We start from the raw sequence: 24,304 nt of genomic DNA, 5'->3' as shown, positions 1-24,304 counted from the left end.
TCTTTTCAACATGCTTTTACATAATATGTTGTAACAATGATTTCAAAAAGAAACTACAGAAGCCTTACAGATTAAAAATATCTCACCTTGCCAATGTGTCTTCAGGCTTCCCATGTACAAAAAGGCCCAAGGACTCTAGCAGTCTTACAACCACTATCCTGTTTGCCTCACCAGACACGATCTCTATTCTGTGGTAATCCACGATGACCCCCTTCTTCAGGTGATTCATCATGTCCTCCCTCGCCTGTTGAGAGGCCATCCTGATCTTTTCTGCCGTGGCGTGCTTCATACACGCCCTCTTCAAGTGAGCAGGAAGCTGATCAAGAGTATTCAGGTACATCTTGCACACCAGGGGAATCCGCGCGGGTTTCCTTTGAAAATAAATAATACCATCTGTGTATAGAAACAAGCTAAGACTGATTTCTTAAATTATCCTTAATTTTCTCTCTCATAGTTTGAGCATAATGATTTTATTGCATTTATATAAGAATTGCTCATTGCTCCTAAATAAATAATGGTTTCATAAAAAAATGAACACTTACTTGGGCTCAGTCACAGACTTTCCAATAGAAGCCATTGTGGAGTTCAGCAACTGCAGGTCCTAGAAGTGGGGAAGGAATTTTAAAAGAGAAATTGAATTACAATACAGAAGGAATGGCTGAGGGTTCACTGAAATATATAAATATACAAATTCCAAAGACTGAGTCCATATAGAAACAACTACCTTTCATTTTCAGTATAAGAAAAAAAAACATTATCTTCCAAAGCATCATAAAATTGTCCCTTCTTCCAGACTCTACTTCTCTCTTGTAGTAGTATAGCAGACCTTTCCAGGTGAGCAGATCACAGAGTCTGAAATGAGCTTCCTCCATCAAGCAAAGTACCTGAACATGACTCTGTCTTCATAAAAGCGCCCCTGTAATAAAGAAATTAAATCCGAAATCAAGAGGGCAGTTGCCTACTGAAATACAAGAAGTCATCAATTTTAACCTAGCAACACATTAAAGGCTGCATCTATACAAATACGATTCTAGAAATGCTCACCAGATTACGTTTTAAGAAGGAACTGCGCCTCAGGTTCCGCCGAGATCTTAACTCGGATGGCAGGATTCAGAGTCCGGAGTGCGGACTGATGGCGCACGGAGGGTCCATATACTGTGGATCCCTCAGTGATCTTCCGCGTATTCAAACCGCCAGCGTGTGACTCCCCTGTCCCCGTGACCTCATTGCTCTGCTCTCTCCTCTGTGCAGCTGAGCCCGACTCACGGTAAAATGGAAAAAAATATGCCCTCGACGTGAGATTTATTCTGGAGCGAGCCAGTGTTGCGCATAGCTGCCTTCAAAGCAGTTAACCCAGGTTCGATTCCCGACCAACGCAGTTGCGAATGTTTTCAAATGCTGTCATGAGCCTTGGATTGTGACTAGCAAAGCGAAGCCTTTTGAAAGAGCTAAAGCACTGCAAAACGGAATTGAAGGAGAATCTTACAGGGGATTCTGAGCAGCGTCTGCATACATGCAGTCAGATAAAGGTGCTGAAAGCTTGAGCTACTCTCAATGTCATGCTGCCCTTCCCCGGAGTAAATCTGTTACATTGAAAGAATGCTTCTGGCAGGTTCAAAAAGGGACCCTTGTTAATTGGAGAAATCAATGATTTCGAATGAATTCTGTATGCGTTAAAAGACAGCTATACACAGAAAACATGCAGGACACTGCTCACGATGTTTCCCGAGCCGAAACACAGTGCGTTTTTCCAAGCCATTTGACAAAGCCCACCCACTGAAAACTGCAGCAGATCGTGTAAAGACGTTCAACTTTGTAACTACTGCACGCACAGGAAGCAGAATAAATTCCTCTTTTCAAACTGTCAAAGGTTTGCTTTGCGAACGCTGCAGGACATCGCACAATCTCTTTTGAATGGGGACAAACGATTTCTTATGGGGCGCAGTAAGTACAGACGTTTAAAATGCTCCACTCATGCCGACGATGCAGCATGAAGAAGCGCAACCTAACGTTTGACAGACAAAAGCCAGGCGCCGCTATGAGCAATATGAAATCATACTGACAGCACACGGCGTTTCGCGCTGACACAAAAGTAATCTCGACAGACGCTGTTCTCTGCATAAAGCTGAAAGAGCTAAAGAGCGTTCCTGTTGACACGTAACAAGCTCGTTTCTTTCTACCATGATATCACCGTGACCAAATCTGTCTTTAAACACCTTGCTCAGTCTCTGACAAGACTGTCAAAAATTGCTTTCGCCGATTGTATTGCAAACCGGCGGAAGCGGGGTATTGGGAAAAGTTTTCAACTAGCAATAATCGAGCCTCGGCTAAACCTCACAGGCTACGATACTGCCACTGCGCAAAGCTGACGGTTGCCAGGCAACCGCGGGGATCCTATGGAAATCGTTATCGATCGTCTCATGGCATGTCGTTGCTATAACGCTTCATATTTGTCGTCTTCTTCTTCTTCTAGCTTGAGGTTTTGAAGAATTTCATGACAGACAAGGGCTCCGTTGGGAACAAAGGGCGTTGTGAGAAAACCGTTGCTTATTTTCAGCAGCAGAAATACAACCCTTTAAATACAAGATGACAGAACAATGACGAAGGGCATGCCGGGAGGAACTCATGCACTACAGAGGAAAGGGGGCGGGCACGTACAGTTCACATTCAAGCCACAAGTACTCTTCTTGGATGTTGCACAAACAAATCCTAACGTCTTGAAAGCATTGCAGCATGTTTGTGTCCCATTTCCCGTGGCTGCGGGACGACTGACACGAACGGACAAACACAATCTGTGGCGTTTAGCGTGACATAGTCTTGCAGGCATCGTGCTGTCTCACTGCAATATTATACCGCTGGAGGAAACAGTCCATCTGGCCATGAAACTCATTTGAACGTCTAGCTACAGCAACTAACAATATCATGATTTATTCAGGATGTGTGGAATCAGCACGTCCCGGAGACAGCTTCCGAAATCGTGAGCATTCTCTGGTGGTAGGGGCGTTCAAGATGGCGCTCAGGTGGGAGGTAAAGTTTAGTGGTTGGGGAGTTTTTTTGAGTTTTTCATGACCTGAATGTTAATTTTTGCTTTTTTTGACTACAGAAAAATAAGGACTTAACACTAGTTGTTTAAACTTCAGTTTTAATTGAAAGAAAAAAAAACGATTTTTTTTTAGGTTTAAAAAGTCCGATATGAGTAACACTGGGAAAAGAAAAGAGAGTGCTGGGTCTTCGAAGGAGAACTCTAAGATACCTCAATCGTATATGTATAGCACTACAAAAAAATCGATGGCAACTAAAGGGAAAAGTGAAGCAGCTGCAGGGGCAGCAACAGGGCGGAGGCGCCGCGCGCCCGGCCGACGTGTTGGACCGGTGCGCTTTACGTGCTGAAATAAACACGCGACAGCCCCGAAATGTTTCCAGAGTGCTGTGCACTGAAGACTTGGCTGGTGCTCCTCTGTGCAGATTGTTGGTGCTCCTCCAGTGTGGGACGAGCCAACACAAGGGAGCGCATTCGCCAACATCCAGGCACGCAATGCGATTTGGAAAGCAGCTCCTTTCCAAAGAGTTGCACACGAACGATCCTTCAGTCCCGCTCGGGGGGCACGGAACCCCCGCCACACACAGCTTCAAGTAGCGAGTCAGGCGCTGGGGCTTTCGCTTACGGCCACACCACCCTGAAAACGCCCAATCTCATCTGATCTCGGAAGCTAAGCAGCGTCGGGCCTGGTTAGTACTTGGATGGGAGACTGCCTGGGAATACCAGGTGCTGTAAGCTTTTGCTCTCCCGGCCAGCAGGGGTCGCCGTTGGTGCCGTAGGCTTTGGGAGGAAAACCTGCAGGATGGAAAGGTGATCTATAGCCTCATCTCTAGAGATGTTTTGTTGCTGTGGCATGTGTGTGACCCATATTCAAAAAAAAAACCCGTCTGTAAAACGAATATCGAAGCTGCCTCTAAATCTGCAAATGAAGATGAGTCGATAAACCACTCGTTTTTCGTATAACTAGACATATATTCATTTGTTACCGATTTCATTCATTGAGCACGGATACAATAGAGGTACAGCCATTCACTGTTTGACATGTCTGCACTGGTACAGAACCGAGCAATCAGAAAACGGGTGAAACTGTCTTTAGACTCAGCATACAGTACCGAGGCCCCCCATGACCAAATAAAGGCTAACCTCGATAATCAGCCTAAAGAACGCAGACTACAGCAAAACGACTGACTTTGAAAAGGGAATGAACGTCCGGAAGGAGTAGTGGAACTAGCTTGAGATGCTTCTCCGGACCCCTAACTAAAAGCCAGCGAGAACCAGCAGCGGCGTCCACTCCTGTCGAACCGGGATCCTTCCACAGCCACGCAGCTCGTGGTGTCTTAACCCTCCCGTATCTGATTTTGGACCAAGCACATCAGGGGAGAGCGCGAACGCAGTCCCCCACTACCAGAAATTATGCAGTCGAGATTCCCACATTTTGGGAATTTGCAGGGGTCAGCACAGCCGGAGTGCAATGGCCGAGCCTCGCCCTGGGTGAACCTCCTTCTTGATCAAGGTATCTCCCCTGCCAGGTAAGTATGAGTTAAACAGGCCCCTGCAAGCGGCCCGCACCCACAGCACAAATCGCGCAGCCTAGGCCACCTCCTCGCCCCGCACGCCACCGCCTCCTGCTGGGCCCACTCTTTCACACACTCACACGCCACACTAACACTCAAAAGTGTGGGCAAAACGAGAAAACGAGCGCGCCGTTTCCTACACATCTGCAGTCGCCGTTGCGCATTCGCAGCATGTCCCGGGATGCAATTCGGCCTCATTTGCATAACTCCAGACCGGCAGATCGCCACGCAAGCTCGCGACGTGCGCCTGCCACACACCGAACAAACCTTTTCAGCAATTTCCAAAAAACGGGCCTGCTCGCCTGCCCACAAGGCTCCGTCTCTTACCTGCTCTCCAGAGCCTGCTGCCTTCTGTGCTTTTCTCTCGGCACCGCTGCAGTGCACACAACTCCTGCAGCGGGAGGGGGGGAGAAAGTTCCCGCGCTCCGCCGCAGGGAAGGCTCGCTCCGTGCGCACACGTCCTTTCGATGCCAGTCCAACAAGTGCTCCGCATTAGCTGCGTCGGGGCTCCGGCGTGTCGCACCTCACCTCACCTCGCACTGCCCCCTCCTTGAATGTCTGCCGCTGGGCATGCCCCACTCTCCTCCGCCTTATCTTATCGCGTGTGAGCACCGACAATGGCCACAATGCCGGGGAATGGCACCTGTAAAGTGTTAATTGGGGCACAGGAACAGCCCGTCTCGTCTCGGGGGGGCCGGCTTCAGAGACAATACAGCAAACACAGCGGGGCGGGGGAAGAAGACGACACCACACATGCGGGTACATTCAGCTCCGGCGGGAACGAGACATTTGTCGGTCTTTTCAAGTGCCGAGAGCCGAGCAATCCTTCACTTGTATCGTTTCTCCCCGGTGACTAGATCTGGCCCTGCGACTCTCGACTGGGCTCACCCCCGGGGCAGCCCAGCAGGTGTGAGCCTGGCCGGCACCCGGATGGGAGATTCCACCCCGGAAAAGCTCCGGTTGCTGCTGCTCCTGCAAGAGGTGTGACTGGGACCAGTAGGGAGCGCTCACCCTGCGGGCTGTGTGGCTCTCTTACGCCCCAGCCTCCTGATGGAGGTCAAACCGAGGTCCCGACCCTCCTTGGCCATTAGGAAACCCCAGGGCGTCTCTCAAAAAGAGACGCCGGGGGTGTCCCTCTGGTGTTAGTGCTCCCCTTTACCCATCAGTCGGGGTCTCCTCCTAATCCCCGTCTCACCTGTAACAATCAATGACGAGGCCCCCCTGTCCGTGAGATTTAGTACTCGCGCAAGAGACCGGGGGCAGAGCGCGAACGCGGTCCCCCGCCCCCCACAAAGTGCGCGCTCCGGGTTCCCTCTCGGGGCCCTGCAACACAGCGGAAGGGCAGCGAGAAGGAGCCTCTTGCTCTGACGCCGCAAGGCCACAAGAGGGCGGAGGCGCCGCGCGCCCGGCCGACGTGTTGGACCGGTGCGCTTTACGTGCTGAAATAAACACGCGAAAGCCCCGAAATGTTTCCAGAGTGCTGTGCACTGGAGGTTTTTGTCTGGTGAAGACTTGCCTGGTGCTCCTCCGTGCAGATTGTTTGTCCTCCTCCAGTGCGGGACGAGCCAACACAAGGGAGCGCATTCGCCAACATCCAGGCACGCAATGCGATTTGGAAAGCAGCTCCTTTCCAAAGAGTTGCACACGAACGATCCTTCAGTCCCGCTCGGGGGGCACGGAACCCCCGCCACACACAGCTTCAAGTAGCGAGTCAGGCGCTGGGGCTTTCGCTTACGGCCACACCACCCTGAACACGCCCAATCTCGTCTGATCTCGGAAGCTAAGCAGCGTCGGGCCTGGTTAGTACTTGGATGGGAGACTGCCTGGGAATACCAGGTGCTGTAAGCTTTTGCTCTCCCGGCCAGCAGGGGTCGCCGTTGGTGCCGTAGGCTTTGGGAGGAAAACCTGCAGGATGGAAAGGTGATCTATAGCCTCATCTCTAGAGATGTTTTGTTGCTGTGGCATGTGTGTGACCCATATTCAAAAAAAAAACCCGTCTGTAAAACGAATATCGAAGCTGCCTCTAAATCTGCAAATGAAGATGAGTCGATAAACCACTCGTTTTTCGTATAACTAGACATATATTCATTTGTTACCGATTTCATTCATTGAGCACGGATACAATAGAGGTACAGCCATTCACTGTTTGACATGTCTGCACTGGTACAGAACCGAGCAATCAGAAAATGGGTGAAACTGTCTTTAGACTCAGCATACAGTAACCACTCGGCCACCTCGTCTAGGAAACTGGGCTGTCCTGACATGGGTTGGCGCACTCCAGTTGATCTTTTTCTTTTTTTCCCCTCATACTCGAGGGTCATTTTCCTGTTCCACATGCGATTTCAACATTTTCCTTGGGAGATGTCAAGCCAGCAAGCCACTGCTGTGGTTCAGTGGCCAGTGTGGAGTTCAGTGGCCCTGTTGTACACAGAAAGCACATTGAGCTCCTTGGACATGAAAAGTTCCAGATAAAAGCCATTTGTCATCCTTTCTCTTGGTGTCGATGTTGCTATTGTATGTAAAGGTGGCAACTTGCTCAGCGAGCAGGCGGAGCACACACCGAATGCAGATGTGTCTGAGTGGTGTGTCCAAGTGGCTGCAAAAGGACAGCACTCCCGGGGCGCCGTGGCTTAGTTGGTTAAAGCGCCTGTCTAGTAAACAAAAAATCCTGGGTCCGAATCCCAGCGGTGCCTTTTTTTGTTCTGTGTTCTCGAACAGAACTGGTCATTATGGACAACCGCATACGTCTAGACTTAATTAAATGCAAGTATTCATTTCCTGTCTTGAACGACTTGTTTTTCTTAAAATGGATGCAACTTGCAAAACATGAAATACAAACCTCGCTAATCAGCGCTCGCGGCTGGCAAAAAAAAAAGAAGTCAGCAATGTTTTTTTCTTTAACCTTAAGCCTGCTAATGGAGAAGAACCTAGTCGCCACATCACATACATCCGTTTCAACGATAAGAAGGTAACAACTATCCTCACTCCAGAGTAAATCTCACGTTGAGGGCATATTTTTTTCCACTTTACCATGAGTCGGGCTCAGCTGCACAGAGGCGAGAGCAGAGCAATGAGGTCAGGGGGATAGGGGAGTCACACGCTGGCGGTTTGAACACGCGGAAGATCACTGAGGGATCCACAGTATGTGGACCCTCCGTGCGCCATCATTCCACACTCCAGACTCTGAATCCTGCCATCCGAGTTAAGATCTCGGCGGAACCTGAGGCGCAGTTCTTTCTTAAAACGTAATCTGGTGAGCATTTCTAGAATCGTACTTGTATAGATGCAGCCTTTAATGTGTTGCTAGGTTAAAATTTATGACTTCTTGTATTTCAGTAGGCAACTGCCCTCTTGATTTCGGATTGAATTTCTTTATTACAGGGGCGCTTTTATGATGACAGAGTCATGTTCAGGTACTTTGCTTGATGGAGGAAGCTCATTTCGGACTCTGTGATCTGCTCACCTGGAAAGGTCTGCTGTACTACTACAAGAGAGAAGTAGAGTCTGGAGGAAGGGACAATTTTATGATGCTTTGGAAGGTAATGTTTTTTTTTTCTTTGAAATCGAAATGAATCAGAATATCAGTGCAAAAGACAAACTCTTGGTTTGGTTTAAAGAGATATGGTTTTAAAACAGACAAAATGTAGAAAACAGGTGTTTCTCACTTTTGGAAAAGAATGGACCGGGGGTAATATTTTACTAGTTGCAGTGCTAAGCTCACTGGGTTACAGTCCTGCAGTGTCACACCAGGGCCAGTGGTGCAATGGATAATGTGTCTGACTATGGATTAGGAGTTTGGAGGTTTGACTCCTGCCTGGCGCTGGTTGTTTTTAAACACATCAGCCTACTCCCTAAGTAGCCTGTGCTACTTACTGCATTGTAATCGTACCCAGTAAGAGATTTCCTTCATGTAAATGAACTGCACCTGACAGCTTTAGAAAAACACCTGGGCTCAGTACGGTGCTGAGAGCTCAAGTTGTACCAATAAACTTGACAGTAAAAGGTTGTAATTAGTCAAGAAATAAAGTCGAACAACAGCTGCGGGTTTGATTCTGAACGTATCAGATTGCAGCACCTTTTACTTCAATTGACAAATGATAGAGATTCGAAGAGAGATCCTTCAGACCAGCAAGCGAACCCACGGCTATTTCGGTTTTCTATCTAGGCAACGTTGGTGTCTGCAATAGCATACATGAAAGCGTGATGCAATTTCTGTGGCTACATTTGTTGCACGTCATGCACAGTAAGAGTGTTTCTAACACCAAATAAAAAGTAAACAATTAGCGATCACGCCTTCTCCTCAGTTAACCCACTGAAACCCTTGCTGTTAACAGTTCTTTAATGCGTGCTTTACGAGCACCTACATATTGTGTCGGTTCTTTCAGTTTTATTCATTAGGTTTTCAAAGGCATAAGTAGAACACCAGAGGTGCGAACGCAAAATGTGTGGTTATCTGAAGAACTCATTTCCATGGCAGCGGGGCCAAGCGATTTAGCGTTTTTATAGTACCAGGAAAGGAGAAACAGCACTTCGCCTTTGCCGCGCAGGCACAAGGAGACGTGCGGCAGACGCCGTAGTCGGCAGGATTCGAACCTGCGCAGGGAGTCCCCAATGGATTTCGAGTCCATCACCTTAACCACTCGGCCACGACTACAGCGAGTTTGCCCTCGCCGCATTCCTCCTTTAATCTAACACGGAGTGCGACGTGGCTGCGGAAACCTTTTCAAAGTCGCTCTCCGTTAAAAAAAATAAATACCTTTGACAAAATACGTGCCGGCAGATAGACACGCCTCAGAGGGTTTAAGGCTGGCTTCACGTTCAAATGATAAAGTCTCCCCGTCCGGATGTCAAAATGCAGCTTTGGCAGACAGAACAAACAGCAACAAACCACAAATGTGGATAAGGATTTTACAAGCTGCACCACACTGCACTTTCAAAAGCATTTACATTCCTGTTAGACGCAGGAATTGCCTTTGATTTGCGTGCTTACAAACGCCATGGAAAACGAAACAAAACAAAAGCCCTCAGCTCCTGCACTTGATTATAATGCCGTTACGTGTCGAAGCAGGAATTTACGTCATCCTACCACTGCAACACGGGGAATAGAGGGAAATGAGCACACGCTACGAATCGTCTCAATCATTCCTGTTAGACGCAGGAATTGCCTTTGATTTGCGCGCTTACGAACGCCATGGAAAACGAAACAAAACTAAAGCCCTCAGCTCCTGCACTTGATTATAATGCCATTACGTGTCGAAGCAGTAATTTACGTCATCCTACCACTGCAACACGGGGAATAGAGGGAAATGAGCACACGCTACGAATCGTCTCAATCACTCCCTAGAGTCCTAAGGCGCATTGAAGGGTGCACCCCCATCATTAATCGTTGCGCCTCTGTGAAAGGAAAGCTCTTGAGCAGTCTTTGAAACAGCTCGGATGAAACACTTGATTGCTTCCATGTGCATCTGGAGCCCATTTCTTATTTTCACTTCACGCCCATTAAAGCATTTCTAAAACAGGAGATTCGCGCTTGGGAATGCGCCCTGCCTTACAAATAAAACAGGTCTACGGGTCTGAAACCCGCTCCACGGAAAACAGTTCTGTTGCGCTTTTGATCAAAGGGAGATTCGCTGTTCTTACTTTTTGATGACATAACACCCAAAGGGGCTTCTTTGGAGCTGGATTTCAACCAGCATCCTTGGCGGTATCCTTTACAGTCCTCTGTTCGGTCTACAAGGGACAGAAGGGGGCAGCTTTCCTCACACATACAGTGCAATGTACTGTAGTGTTCCCGTTCATTGAATTTGCAGTTCTGCATCAGACCTCTAACCCGTTTCCTTAGCTTGGATTTAAGCCACGAAGCAGGCTTCTACTGTATAAACGTCTAGAGGAATGACAAACTGTGATTCTGAGAGACTGTCAAAAATCGCTTTCTCCGTTTGCGTTGCAAGTAAGTGAAAACGCGGTCTCAACCCAGAGCCAACGTTAGCCTACTATACCATGTTCAGCCACCGCTAGAAAATGTACGGCTCTAGTACCGGAGCGACGAGGATGGGATTCGAACCCACGCATGCAGAGCACAATGGATTAGCAGTCCATCGCCTTAACCACTCGGCCACCTCGTCGAGGAAACTGGGCTGTCCGGACATGGGTTGGCACGCTCCGGACATGGGTTGGCACGCTCCAGATGATCTTTTTCTTTTTTTTCCCTCGTACTCGAGGGTCATTTTCCTGTTCCACATGCGATTTCAACATTTTTCTTGGGAGATGTCAAGCCAGCAAGCCACTGCTGTGGTTCAGTGGCCAGTGTGGAGTTCAGTGGCCCTGTTTATTATGCCTAATAAACAGGAGATCCTGCGTGATCCTAGATGATTGCAAGCCGTACAGCCTCCGCCATGCTTCCCAGGTGGGATGAGGTTTTGGAGTTGGTATGCAGTGTTTTGTTATCTCCAAACATAACGCTGTGCACATTTACCAACAAGTTCAGCTTTTGTCACGTCTGTCCACAGAACATTGTTCCAGGAGTTGCTCTGGAACATCCACGTGGTCTTTAGCAAACTTGAAAGGGGCAGTGGGGGCAGACACTTCCCGCCCCCCAAAGAAAAGAGCGCCAATCAGACAGGCGGAGACCAAGGACTCGCAGAGCAGACAACCACAATCGCCATAACAAGAGCGATTGTGAGCGGTTTTGTTTTCTCTCTTTGACCAGCCCAGCTGCGCCCCACCCGAAAGCAGGGAAGCAGAAAAATTGCATGGAACTCATTCATGCTCCTCTCCACGGAAATCTTTAGTAAAAGGCAAAAGATTTGTATGAAATGAATAGAAACCAGAGTGCGTGGCTGCACAGCTTCAGGAGCCCAGGCCACCTTCAAGGCCTCTGCCCTGCCGGTCGTGGTTGGCAATGCACCTGGCCTTACAAACGAGCCAGTGGGGTCCGTTCAGCTCCGGGCTCATCGCCTGCGGCTCTCGGCTTGCGGGCGTGCCCAATCCGTGCGATAACTCGGAAAACACCCGGCCACACTGTGCCGGAAACGACGCACTCTGGGAAGCCGCTTTGCAAAGCGAGGTCCCAAGATCCCCTGCGGCCGGACACTTCCCGCCCCCCAAAGAAGAGAGCGGCAATCAGACGGGCAGAGACCGAGGACTCGCAGAGCAGACAACCACAATCGCCATAACAAGAGTGATTGTGAGCGGTTTTGTTTTCTCTCTTTGACCAGCCCAGCTGCAACCACCCGAAGGCAGGGAAGCACAAAAATTGCACGGAACTCATTCATGCTCCTCTCTACGGAAATCTTTAGCAAAAGGCGAAAGATTTGTACGAAATGAAGAGAAACCAGAGTGCGTGGCTGCACAGCTGCAGGAGCCCAGGCTGCTTTCAAGGCCTCTGCCCTGCCGATCGTGGTTGGCAATGCACCTGGCCTTACAAACGAGCCAGTGGGGCCCGTTCAGCTCCGGGCTCATCGCTTGCGGCTCTTGGCTTGCGGGCGTGCCCAATCCGTGCAATAACTCGGAAAACACCCTGCCATACTATGCCGGAAACGATGCACTCTGCTACAATATTATTGCTACATATCTGCATTTGTTGGTTTTTAAGGAGTAAGAGTGCAGGGAGTTTAAACCTGCGATCCAGTGTGTTGAAGTATTTCACAACACTACCCCTAGCACATCTGGAAATAAATCCTCATAATGATTATTGCCCTGGGCATGTACCATAAAATCAGTGAGCATATATATATATATAACTGTGTTGAAGCTAGAGACACAGAATAACTGCAAACACATCCTAAATACAGTGTTCCTGCACCTTTGACCTCATCCAGAATGTATCCTTTTTTGAAAGGGATTGCTGTCAGAATGCACAACTGAATCCCAAACAGAATCTCTAGTCAAATATGATCATTTGTGAAACAGGCAAATGAGTCTCTCAGGTGCCCATTGCTCATTTTCCGACACATTTATGCAATACTTTCACCATGCATTGAGCAATAGGGATTAAAGACACCACAGGTAAAGTTTTCGCGTTGAGCAATAGGGATTAAAGATACCAGAGGTAAGGTTTAAAAGTGATTCTGAGGTGTAACACATCAGCTAGGCATCTGAAATGCGGGGTTTGAGAGCCCTTCAGGGAACACCGTACCTTAAAGGTACCAGAAGTCCACTAGTATAAGCATTAAGTCACTGTCACCCCTGTTACAATGTGATTGCTACATATCTTCATTTCTTTGGTTTTTAAGGAGTAAGAGTGCAGGGGGTCTAAATCTGCGATCCAGTGTGTTGAAGTATTTCACAACACTACCTGTAGCCCGTCTGGAAATAAATCCTCATTCTGATTGTTGCCCTGGGCATGTACCAATAAATCACTGAGCATATATATATATAGCACTGTGTTGAAGCTAGAGACCTGTATGTATAATATGATGCTAAAATGTTATTTTCACATATATTAATGTAATAAATGATTGCTTATGCTTTATAAACAAATCTAATTAAAATAAAAGCTTACGTTTTGTATTTATCTTGTACCATAGAACATGATTTTCTTTGTATTTCAAGCCCACAAAGTGTCCAAATGACGCACTACATAATATAAGGAAGATTATCACATGCATATCGGTATTATCTTTCTTATGAAAATGCATTCCTTTCATTACCTTTTACTTTTTAAAATGAACTCAAATTGTGTATAATGTAATAATTTAAGTAGAATAGATTCTAATAATATAAAGATCCAGTGTATTGCACTGGCCTGGTCAGCCTGGCCTGGTGGATGGTGCACATAGCACTTTCAGTGCTGGAGGTGTTAATGGCGGAGGTGTTGGAGAGTGATAGCTGTGTGGGATGGGTGGGTGAGTAGCTGTCGTGGGTTGTAGCTTTTCCTTTGCAGCTTGTCCTATACCTTCCTCCTGTAGGCGTCCTTGCTCTCTCTCAACTTCTGTTTTAGCTCCCATCATGTAATGATGAACATGATTTACATGATAAAAGGAAGATTATCACATGCATATCGGTATTATCTTCCTCATGAATATGCATTCCTTTCATTACCTTTTAATTTTTAAAATGAACTCAAGTTGTGTTTAATGTAATAATTTAAGTAGAATAGATTCTAATAATATAATGATCCAGTGTGTTGCACTACTTCACTGCTTCACTGCTCTATGCCGTCTGGAAATAAATCCTCAGACTACTTACTGCCCTGGGCATGTACCAATAAATTACAGGAGCACATCTATATATCACTGCGTTGAAGCAGGAGACACAATCACTGCAAACATCCTAAATACAGTGTTCCAGCACCTTTGACCTCATCCAGAACGTATAATTTCTCTCAGGGGCCCATTCCTCATTCTCAAGACACATGTATGCAGTACGTACACTATGCATTGAGCAATAGGGATTAAAGACACCACAGGTAAGGTTAGAAGACATTCTGACTATATTCTAAAATATTGGACTCATATTCTTATGATGGCAGACATGATGCTGTGTTTAAAACCGGGGTAAATGGACATTATATGACTGTCAATTCTGTTTTGTTTTGTAGACTCTTGGCTGCCTATGTGGTACAGTGCAGCGTGAAAAAAACATTTTCCAAAACTGTGTCAGCTCAAAAGTTGTAAGAAAACCTTTCCAGCTGCTTTAACTCTCTTCATTTTTGTCATTTAATTGTCTGTCGGCACTATGTGGTAGGGTTGCATGACAACCCATCTCACCACGGAAAGGAACCTAACAGCTTTTGTAAGAGAGGAGAAAGGGACCTGGCCTGTACGGAGATCGAACCCACAACCTTGGCGTTATTAGCACCACGCTCTAACCAACTGAGCTAACCAGCCTCACGACAGCAATCCTCTCTGTGCTGCAAAAAATCGAACTCAGGGAATTTCTTTTGCCCTCCTTTGAATAGAAAGCCGTGTAATTCAGTGTACGGGCTTTCTCGTGCAGTTTCATGGTTCTTGTAACCCAAATCCTACACTGGCGTGAAGTGACCCCCCATTTCACAGCATTTTTCAGCTGATTTAAAATGTACCTAAAGGAGAAGCATTATTGAAGACCATCAATTACCAAGAGCATTTGTCAAAGGTTTTGGTGGTCATTTTTAATGACCACAGAGCGCTGTGACCTCGGTTTTACATCTCATCCAAGAGACAGCGCCCTTTTACAACACAGCGTCTCCGTCACTATGCTGGGGCATTGGGACCCGCACAGACCTCAGGGTGAGCGCCCCCCCGCCGGAACCATTAACACCGCTTCCAGCTGGAAACTTTGTTTTTCCCTGTAGCTCACCCTCATCCAGGTACTGACCTGGCTAACAAATGCTTAGCTTCAGTGGGTTTTCAGTTGCGAGTTGCAAGGGGATGCAAGTGATGGAGCCGCTCGCTGCAAAAGCCACTGTTTTGGCTGGGAATCGAACCAGAGCCTCCCACGTGGGAAGCGAGAATTCTACCACTGAACCATCAATGCTCAGTACCCAGGCCTTCAAAAAAGACGCTTTTTTGGTGCTCTGTTAAAAAAGCGTCGACATTACCTCTTTCAAAAGGCTTCACTTTCCTAGTCAGATTCCAAGGCTCATTGAACCCGGGCTGTTTCCTCCAGCGGTATAGTATTGCAGTTAGACAGCACGATGCCTGCAAGACTATGTCACGCTCTGACGAGACTGTCAAAAATTGCTTTCACCGATTGTATTGCAAACCGGCGGAAGCGGGGTATTGGGAAAAGTTTTCAACTAGCAATAATCGCGCCTCGGCTAAACCTCACAGGCTACGATACTGCCAATGCGCAAAGCTGATGGTTGCCAGGCAACCGCGGGGATCCTATGGAAATCGTTATCAATCGTCTCATGGCATGTTGTTGCTGTAACGCTTCATATTTGTCGTCTTCTTCTTCTAGCTTGAGGTTTTGAAGAATTTCATGACAGACAAGGGCTCCGTCGGGAACAAAGGGCGTTGTGAGAAAACCGTTGCTTATTTTCAGCAGCAGAAATACAACCCTTTAAATACAAGATGACAGAACAATGACGAAGGGCGTGCCGGGAGGAACTCATGCACTACAGAGGAAAGGGGGCGGGCACGTACAGTTCACATTCAAGCCACAAGTACTCTTCTCGGATGTTGCACAAACAAATCCTAACGTCTTGAAAGCATTGCAGCATGTTTGTGTCCCACTTCCCGTGGCTGCAGGAGGACTGACACGAACGGACAAACACAATCTGTGGCGTTTAGCGTGACATAGTCTTGCAGGCATCGTGCTGTCTCACTGCAATACTATACCGCTGGAGGAAACAGCCCGGGTTCGATGAGCCTTGGAATGTGACTAGGAAAGTGAAGCCTTTTGAAAGAGGTAAAGCACTGCACAACGGAATTGAGGGAGAATCTTCCAGGGGATTCTGAGCGGTGTCTGCATACACGCAGTCCGATATGGGTGCTGAAAGCTTGAGCTACTCTTAATGTCATGCTGCCTTTCCCCGGAGTAAATCTGTTACATTGAAAGAATGCTTCTCGCAGGTTCAAAAAGGGACCCTTGAATGTGGACATAAAAAAACAAGAGTTCGCTGGCATTATATGCTAGAAGACACAGACCGGCGCCAGACCGGTAAAATGCCAGATGAACTAGGGATTGGACAGTTTCCAAGTGCTTGTACAATCGATGGAAATGTTCAAATAAATGTGCAAAAGAAATAAACAAAATAATCATTTATTTCTTTATCATATTGGCTAGCTAATGTCTTTGCTAGTTAGTGGCTGTGTTTCTGCGTTGGGTAGCAACGGGTGACTGTTCTCAGGCGGAAGATGTAAACAGCTTAATGTTCGTGTTAAATAATTCATTCTATACAGCAATCGCATATTTGGGTACCGTTTCATAAAACTTTCATGCTTAAAATGTTTAGGGAGAAATAGAAGACTGGTGTGTATTTTTTCTTTAAACTACCAAGACAAGCCATACACAGTACAGTTTATGTACATACAGTAATGTTTATGTTCCTAAATTAATATTGTTTATGACCTTCAGATGCGTTATGCTCCTCTTCTTTTTATGCTCAGCTACTAAAATTTCCCTTTAGTGGTAAAATCCATATAAATATTCAAAACTAAGCGGATTAAAATGTGCACAGTAAAGACATTAAATGATTAAATCTTTTCACTACCAACCAATGCACCACGAGTGCCCCTGTCGGTCATTTTGGCCAGCCAAGCACTTACCGCGGTGTCCTCCGGTGCCCTGCAGTGGCTTGTGGGTAGGTTACTGTACCGTGGGTTTTTATCGCGCATTTTGAATGGCTGCATCTGTATGATGTTATATGATGGTTTTTTTTTTTTTCAAATTTTAAATGATCATTTTTCATGGAGCTTTGAAGGGGATAAATTCAGCCTCTTTAGCCAGGCCAGAGCTCCAGGAGCCTGTGTAGGATTCTAGCTTTCTCCCCTTGCAGGCATCGGGCACAGAGGACCTCATGGTTTTCCTAAAAATCTTTTTTTTTTGTATTCCTTGTTGTTCCAAACTTAATTCTAAACACTTTTAATTAGAAATTATATTACAAATAGTGCAAAAAATGACTAATTTCACAAAAAATAATGTAATATAAAACAGATGTTTTTAACTTTATTGTAGTGTTTTAGAAACTAATATGTCTTGAAAAATGGTTATTTTTCACTCCTAGGAATGAAAGCTGTTGTTATATGATGTTTATTTTCAAATTTTGAAAAATCAAAGGATTCTATCTTTCTCCCCTTGCAGGCATCGGACACAGAGAACCTCATGGTTTTCCTAAAAATCATTTTTTATGTTCCCTGGTGTTTCAAACTTAGTTTTAATCAATTTTAATTTGTTATTATGTTAAAAACAGGGTAATAAGTTTCTTATTGGACTATAAATAATGTCATATTGTCTGCTATAAAACTGATGTTTTCAACTCCATTGTAGAGATTCTAGAATCAACCAATAGAGAATTGAAATAAAAAAGGGCATAAGAAGACATTACCAACAACGACCACAAGATGGAGATATTGTCCAAAGAGGCAAGAGGGCAAAGCCGCGAAAAGGTAAAATCATTTCTTGAAAGAGATTGCTGTCAGAATGCACATCCGTATCCCAAACAGAATCTCTATTAAAATATGATCATTTGTGAAACAGGCAAATGAGTGTCTGCTACAATATGATTGCTACATATCTGCATTTGTTGGTTTTTAAGTAGTAAGAGTGGAGGGGGTTTAAACCTGCGATCCAGTGTGTTGAAGTATTTCACAACACTACCCCTAGCACATCTGGAAATAAATCCTCATAATGATTATTGCCCTGGGCATGTACCAAAAAATCAGTGAGCATGCATATATATATCACTGTGTTGAAGCTAGAGACACAGAATAACTGCAAACACATCCTAAATACAGTGTAGTTCAGGTGGGTAGCTGCGTCAGCATGCGTAGGCTGCAAAGGAACAAGTAATAGGTTTATTCCATGCTGAAAAAAAGAAGAAAGAGAACACAACGTTTCGGCCATGGAGCCTTCTTCAGGTGTGAGAGAGACAGGGCAGTAGGCAGAGGTAAAGTAGCGGGAGAACAAAGGTTGGGAGGGTGGAGGAGTGAGAGACGGGAGCAGGGGACAGAAAGAGAGGCCAATCAAGAGGTGTGAAGTCAGAATGGGTGCAGAGAGGTGTGAAATGAAACTTCCAATGAATGGAGAAAATTTAAAAGAACAGTAGTCTGTCATTAAGGGAAGGGAGAATGTGTGATCCTAGCTGCAGAATAATTTTAGTTTCGGTGGTCTTTCTGATGTATGAGTTCCGAAAACCGTTTTTGAGAACACAGACGGAGAGATTAGAGTGGTCGGGGCCGTCAGAGGTGAAATGAGAAACAATGGGCTTGGAGAGATCTTTAATCTTCACAGCCCTGACGTGTTCTCTGAAGTGGTCTCCGAGTCTCCTTCCTGTTTCTCCAATGTAGATGGCTGGACATTTACTGCAAGAGATACAGTAAATGAGGTTGCTGGAAGTACAAGATGCTGTCTGGGTGATCCGGAATTGTCCTGAGGGGCCTTGAATGAGTGTGGTGGTGGCTGTGTACTTGCAGGTGATACAACGAGCTCTGTTGCAAGGGAAAGTGCCTGGTGTGGATGGTTGTTGAGGGCGGTCAAGGGAGCTGTGAACAAGGAGGTTACGCAGATTAGGTGGTCGGTGATATGAGATGATAGGGCGATCAGAAAAGAGGGCCCCAATGGAGGGATCATCCTGTAGGATGGAAAAGTTGTGGTTAATGGTCCTGGGGATAGGAAGTGTGTTAGGGTGGTAAGGAAGCACCAAAGGAATGCGGTTGTTACGGCGGGAGTTCCTGATCGGGTTGATGGTCCAGGGGGTGTTTTTGGCTCGGGCAAGGGCCCTGTCAATCACACTGCTGGGGTATCCTCTGTTGATGAAAATTGAGTACATTTCGAGGGCTTGGTTCTCGAAGTCGATGTCATCGCTGCATAGTCGTCGTAACCTAAGGAACTGTGAAAAAGGAAGAGAGTTTTTAGTATGGTTGGGGTGAAATGAGCTGTACAGGAGGTAGCTGTGTGAATCCGTGGGTTTGTAATAAACTGAAGTGGACAGTCGGGGGTAGTTGATAGACAAGTGGATGTCTAGAAACGGAAGAGTGGTGGAAGATATGTTAACCGTATATTTGAGGGACGGGTGGAAGTTGGTGAAATGGTGCAGGAAGAACTCAAGCTGATCGCTGGAGCATGTGGCGGCACCGACGCAGTCATCAATATATCACTTGTAGAGGTCAGGGACATAGCCAGTGTAGGAAGCGAAGAAGCGTTCTTCTACCCAGCTGACAAAAATGTTGGCATAGCTGGGTCCCATTCTGGTGCCCATGGCCACTCCACTGACCTGTTGGTAAAAAAGATTATTGAAAGAGAATGCGTTCAGTGTGAGGACCAATTCTGCAAGGCGTACCAGGGTGTGGGTGGGTGGATCAAGCACTGTGCGTTTGTCCAGCGTGTGCTTGAGGGCTGTAAGGCCGTCATTATGGGGAATGACGGTGTACAGAGATGTGATGTCCATGGTAAAAATGTGGCATTCGGTACCCTGAAATTGGAAATCATTGAAAAGTTGGAGCGCGTGGTTGGTGTCTTTGATGTATGAGGGAAGATCTTCAACCAGCGGTCTCATGAGGCTGTCGAGAAAGGCTGAGATGTAAGTAGTTGGACAGTTACATGTTGATACGATGGGGCGTCCAGGGGTGTCAGGTTTGTGGATTTTGGGGAGGAGGTAAAATTGAGATACCTGTGGATGTTCCATGATGAGCCGGTTCGCCTCCTGGGGGAGCTCGTTACTGCTGATAAGAAGGGAAATGGTGGATACCACTTCCTTTTGGTAGTCAGTGGTAGGGTCCTGTTGGAGAGGGAGGTAGGCAGAAGTGTCAGTTAGTTGTCTAGAGGCTTCAAAGATATATAGATCCTTACCCACACCACAACAGCACCTCCTTTGTCCGCTGGTTTGATGACGATATCATCCCTGTTGCGGAGAGACTGGAGCACCTGATTTTCTCCTTGGGTGAGGTTAGACCTATGTTTACTGGGTATAGAGAGTGCCTTGGGAGCTTGATTAGTGCATTGGTTGATGAAATAATCAACTGGTGGAAAACGGCCAGAGGAGGGAGTCCAACAGCTCTGTTTGGGATTAATGTTGTTAATGACATCAATAACCGGGTTATAAAGGAACAAGTAACAGTGTTCCTGCACCTTTGACCTCATCCGGAATGTATCGTTTTTTTAAAGGGATTGCTGTCAGAATGCACAACTGAATCCCAAATAGAATCTCTAGTCAAATATGATCATTTGTGAAACAGGCAAATGAGTCTCTCAGGTGCCCATTGCTCATTTTCAGACACATTTATGCAATACTTTCACCATGCGTTGAGCAATAAGGATTAAAGATACCAGAGGTAAGGTTTAAAAGTGATTCTGAGGTGCAACACATCAGCGATACAGCTAGGCATTTGAAATGCGGGGTTTGAGAGCCCTTCAGGGAACACCGTACCCTAAAGGTACCAGAAGTCCACTAGTATAAGCATTAAGTCACTGTCACCCCTGTTACAATGTGATTGCTACATATCTTCATTTCTTTGGTTTTTAAGGAGTAAGAATGCAGGGGGTCTAAATCTGTGATCCAGTGTGTTGAAGTATTTCACAACACTACCTGTAGCCCGTCTGGAAATAAATCCTCATTCTGATTGTTGCCCTGGGCATGAACCAATAAATCACTGAGCATATATATATATATAGCACTGTGTTGAAGCTAGAGACCTGTATGTAATAATATGATGCTAAAATGTTATTTTCACATATATTAATGTAATCAATTATTGCTTATGCTTTATAAACAAATCGAATTTAAATAAAAGCTTAAGTTTTGTATTTATCTTGTACCATAGAACATGATTTTCTTTGTATTTCAAGCCCACAAAGTGTCCAAATGACGCACTACATGATATAAGGAAGATTATCACATGCATATCGGTATTATCTTTCTTATGAAAATGCATTCCTTTCATTACCTTTTACTTTTTAAAATGAACTCAAATTGTGCATAATGTAATAATTTAAGTAGAATAGATTCTAATAATATAATGATCCAGTGTGTTGCACTACTTCACTGCTTCACTGCTCTATGCCGTCTGGAAATAAATCCTCAGACTGCTTACTGCCCTGGGCATGAACCAATAAATTACAGGAGCACATCTATATATCACTGCGTTGAAGCAGGAGACACACAATCACTGCAAACACATCCTAAATACAGTGTTCCATCACCTTTGACCTCATCGATGAGCCTTGGACCTCATCGATGAGCCTTGGACCATCGATGAGCCTTGGACCTCATCGATGAGCCTTGGACCTCATCGATGAGCCTTGGAATGTGACTAGGAAAGTGAAGCCTTTTGAAAGAGGTAAAACACTGCTCAAAGGAACTGAGGGAGAATCTTACAGGGGATTCTGAGCGGTGTCTAAATAAATAAATTCTTCAGTGTCTGCGGATGGCATTTTGCAGCTGGAAACAGATGTCGACGCTTTTTGAACAGAGCACCAAAAAAGCGTCTTTTTTGAAGGTACAGGTATTGAGCATTGGTGGTTCAGTGGAAGAATTCTTGCCTGCCAAGTAAGAGGCTCGGGTTCGATTCCTGGCCAATGCAGTGGCTTTTGCATGCTCACCACTATACCACCAACACACGCCCACAGGATCCCAGCAGGACACCACCAGAGAATGCTCACGATTTCGGAAGCTGTCTCCGGGATGTTCTGATTCCACACATCCTGAATAAATCATGATATTGTTAGTTGCTGTAGCTAGACGTTCAAATGAGTTTCATGGCCAGATGGACTGTTTCCTCCAGTGGTATAGTATTGCAGTGAGACAGCACGATGCCTGCAAGACTATGTCACGCTAAACGCCACAGATTGTGTTTGTCCAAATTTGAACTTTCACAATAGCATGCTAGCAGACAAATGCGCCTCAGAGGACTTAAGGCTGGCTGTTATATGCTGGAATTACCTTTTTTTGACGCTCTTACGAATGCGATGTCAACGAAAACAGAACAAAGCACAAAAAAACCCTCAAGTCCTGCAGTTGGATAGAATGCCGTTACACGTCCAAGCCGTATTTGACTTCATCCTACCATTGCAACACGGGGCGTATATGGAAACGAACACACGCTACGAATTGTCTCTAATCAGTCCCTACAGTTGTAAGGCGCCTGGAAGCATGCACCCCCATCATTAATCTTTGCGCATCTGTGCAAGGTAAACTCTGGAGCAGTCTTTGAAACGGCTCAAAGGAAACACGTGATTGATTCCATGTGCATCTGGGGTTCATATCTTATTTACATTTAATTCAAGGGAAAGGCTTGGGTCAGTTTCAGACGGCCTCCAACAGCGAGATTCAAGCGCCCCACCTTCAGCCCAATCTGCGCCACCAGAACGCCAACGGCTCCTCTGCGCTCCGGGGTGCGGTTGTGACCCCGTAACCTAAAGTGTTGGTGGCAGACAAATGGAGACTAACAGGTGACGTCCTAGGACATGACTACATTGTGACACTCGGTGGGGATGGTGACCATTGCTTGGAAAAGAGTGCGAGGCCCCTTTAGAAAAACATTTTGTTAACAGGCATTCTGCCTCAGCCTAAACACCTATAGCTTGAAAAGCGCATGCTATTAGACAGGCACCTCTGCAAGACCTTAAGAGTCTCTTAAACTAGTGATAGTAAGGTGTTCCCAATGGGCGATGTTCGGCTTTCAAATCATCTCTCCTTGGAAGCGCCGAGATGCAGCTGTTTAAGGCTTAGAAGCAGCTGACTGTTTCACTACCTAGCTGATCACTGTCAGTCAGGGAGCTCAGAGGTGAAAAGCCTGTCTGAGAGACAATTCGCCGTCGATCAGTTCAATATGTTCCGTACCAGCTCGGCGCACCTGAGATCATCTTGGTAGCCGTGTAGCTCAGATGATTGAGAGCGTGTGTGTGTGTACCACCGTGATTGGATGCCGGTCCTTCTCAGGTCACAGTAAACCTTCTGCTGCCTAACTTCCCTTATTTTTGGGGATCCCTTTGAAAAAGCAAAGGAAAAAAAAACTGTCTCTTCATCAGCGTGATCAACCTCACCCAGTGTGGCGCAGTGGCCTAATGGCTAAGGCACTGGCACTCTAAGCCAGGGATTGTGGGTTCGAGTCCCATCTGGGGTGCTCCTGTCCCCTTTTGAGAGTACAAATGTCCTTGCAATTTGCGAAGCTACAACCCCACCTTACTCAGTGAGCGGCTCTGCTTTTCTCTCACATACAGTTGGAAGAAAAACTTTTGTAAACAGCCCTTCGGAATGATGTGGATTTCTGCATGAATGGCTCCTAACATGTGATCTTATCTTTATCTAAGTCATAATAATCAATAAAGAGAGTCTGATTTAACAAACAACACACGCCCAACATTTGACATTGCTGTTTTAACAAATGTTTTAAACAATCAAGGTCATTGATGGAAAAAGTACGTGAACCCTTATATTAAGGAGCTAGTGGAACCTCCTTTATTGACAAAAACCTCAACCCCCACTTTCTGTAGCGGCTGGTCAGACCTGAGCAGCGGTTAGGAGGTATTTTGGCCTATTCCTCTATGCAAAACTGTTTCAGTTCATGTATATTTTTGGGATGTCTTGCGCTGAACGGCCTGCTTCAGATCATGCCACAGCACTTCAATGGGATTGGGGTCAGGACTCTTACTTGGCCATCCCAAAATACGGAATTTCTTCTGTTTCAGCCACTCTGTTGTTGATGTACTCCTTTATTTTTGTCATGCTGCATGACCCAGCGTCTTTCGAGTTTTAGATCACAGGCAGACACCCTGACATTCTGCTGTAGAATTTCCTGATACATCTTGGAATTCATCGGTCCCTCGATGATTGCAAGCCGTACAGCCTCCGCCATGCTTCCCAGGTGGGATGAGGTTTTGGAGTTGGTATGCAGTGTTTTGTTATCTCCAAACATAACGCTGTGCACATTTACCAACAAGTTCAACTTTTGTCACGTCTGTCCACAGAACATTGTTCCAGGAGTTGCTGTGGAACATCCATGTGGTCTTTAGCAAACTTGAGAGGGGCAGTGGTGGTTTTTTTGTTGGGGAGAGCAGTGGTTTCCTCCGTGGTGACCTCGGATGATCACCACTCCTGTTCAGATTT

General features: G+C 46.1%; 9 non-coding genes across 9 annotated transcripts; 2 read left to right on the top strand and 7 right to left on the bottom strand.

Moving 5' to 3' along the window:
- Positions 1–2,225: 2,225 nt before the first annotated feature.
- LOC138225871 (U4 spliceosomal RNA) lies at positions 2,226–2,367 on the bottom strand. Its single transcript, XR_011184280.1, has one exon. It is a non-coding gene; the product is annotated as a U4 spliceosomal RNA (small nuclear RNA).
- Positions 2,368–3,659: 1,292 nt separating this feature from the next.
- LOC138225851 (5S ribosomal RNA) lies at positions 3,660–3,778 on the top strand. The gene has a single exon (XR_011184263.1). It is a non-coding gene; the product is annotated as a 5S ribosomal RNA (ribosomal RNA).
- Positions 3,779–4,413: 635 nt separating this feature from the next.
- Positions 4,414–4,577, bottom strand: LOC138225858 (U1 spliceosomal RNA). Its single transcript, XR_011184269.1, has one exon. It is a non-coding gene; the product is annotated as a U1 spliceosomal RNA (small nuclear RNA).
- A 1,766-nt stretch (positions 4,578–6,343) lies between these two features.
- LOC138225853 (5S ribosomal RNA) lies at positions 6,344–6,462 on the top strand. The gene has a single exon (XR_011184265.1). It is a non-coding gene; the product is annotated as a 5S ribosomal RNA (ribosomal RNA).
- A 2,724-nt stretch (positions 6,463–9,186) lies between these two features.
- On the bottom strand, positions 9,187–9,268 carry trnas-cga (transfer RNA serine (anticodon CGA)). The gene has a single exon. It is a non-coding gene; the product is annotated as a tRNA-Ser (tRNA).
- Positions 9,269–10,657: 1,389 nt separating this feature from the next.
- Positions 10,658–10,739, bottom strand: trnas-gcu (transfer RNA serine (anticodon GCU)). The gene has a single exon. It is a non-coding gene; the product is annotated as a tRNA-Ser (tRNA).
- A 596-nt stretch (positions 10,740–11,335) lies between these two features.
- LOC138225888 (U5 spliceosomal RNA) lies at positions 11,336–11,449 on the bottom strand. The gene has a single exon (XR_011184296.1). It is a non-coding gene; the product is annotated as a U5 spliceosomal RNA (small nuclear RNA).
- A 393-nt stretch (positions 11,450–11,842) lies between these two features.
- Positions 11,843–11,956, bottom strand: LOC138225893 (U5 spliceosomal RNA). Its single transcript, XR_011184302.1, has one exon. It is a non-coding gene; the product is annotated as a U5 spliceosomal RNA (small nuclear RNA).
- Positions 11,957–15,253: 3,297 nt separating this feature from the next.
- Positions 15,254–15,395, bottom strand: LOC138225874 (U4 spliceosomal RNA). Its single transcript, XR_011184283.1, has one exon. It is a non-coding gene; the product is annotated as a U4 spliceosomal RNA (small nuclear RNA).
- Positions 15,396–24,304: the final 8,909 nt, after the last annotated feature.

This window comes from Lepisosteus oculatus, unplaced genomic scaffold (assembly GCF_040954835.1).
Source record: "Lepisosteus oculatus isolate fLepOcu1 unplaced genomic scaffold, fLepOcu1.hap2 HAP2_SCAFFOLD_106, whole genome shotgun sequence".
Lineage (NCBI taxonomy): Eukaryota > Metazoa > Chordata > Actinopteri > Semionotiformes > Lepisosteidae > Lepisosteus > Lepisosteus oculatus.
Note: the sequence above shows the minus strand (reverse complement) of the source record. Positions and strands in the feature narration are given on the sequence as shown.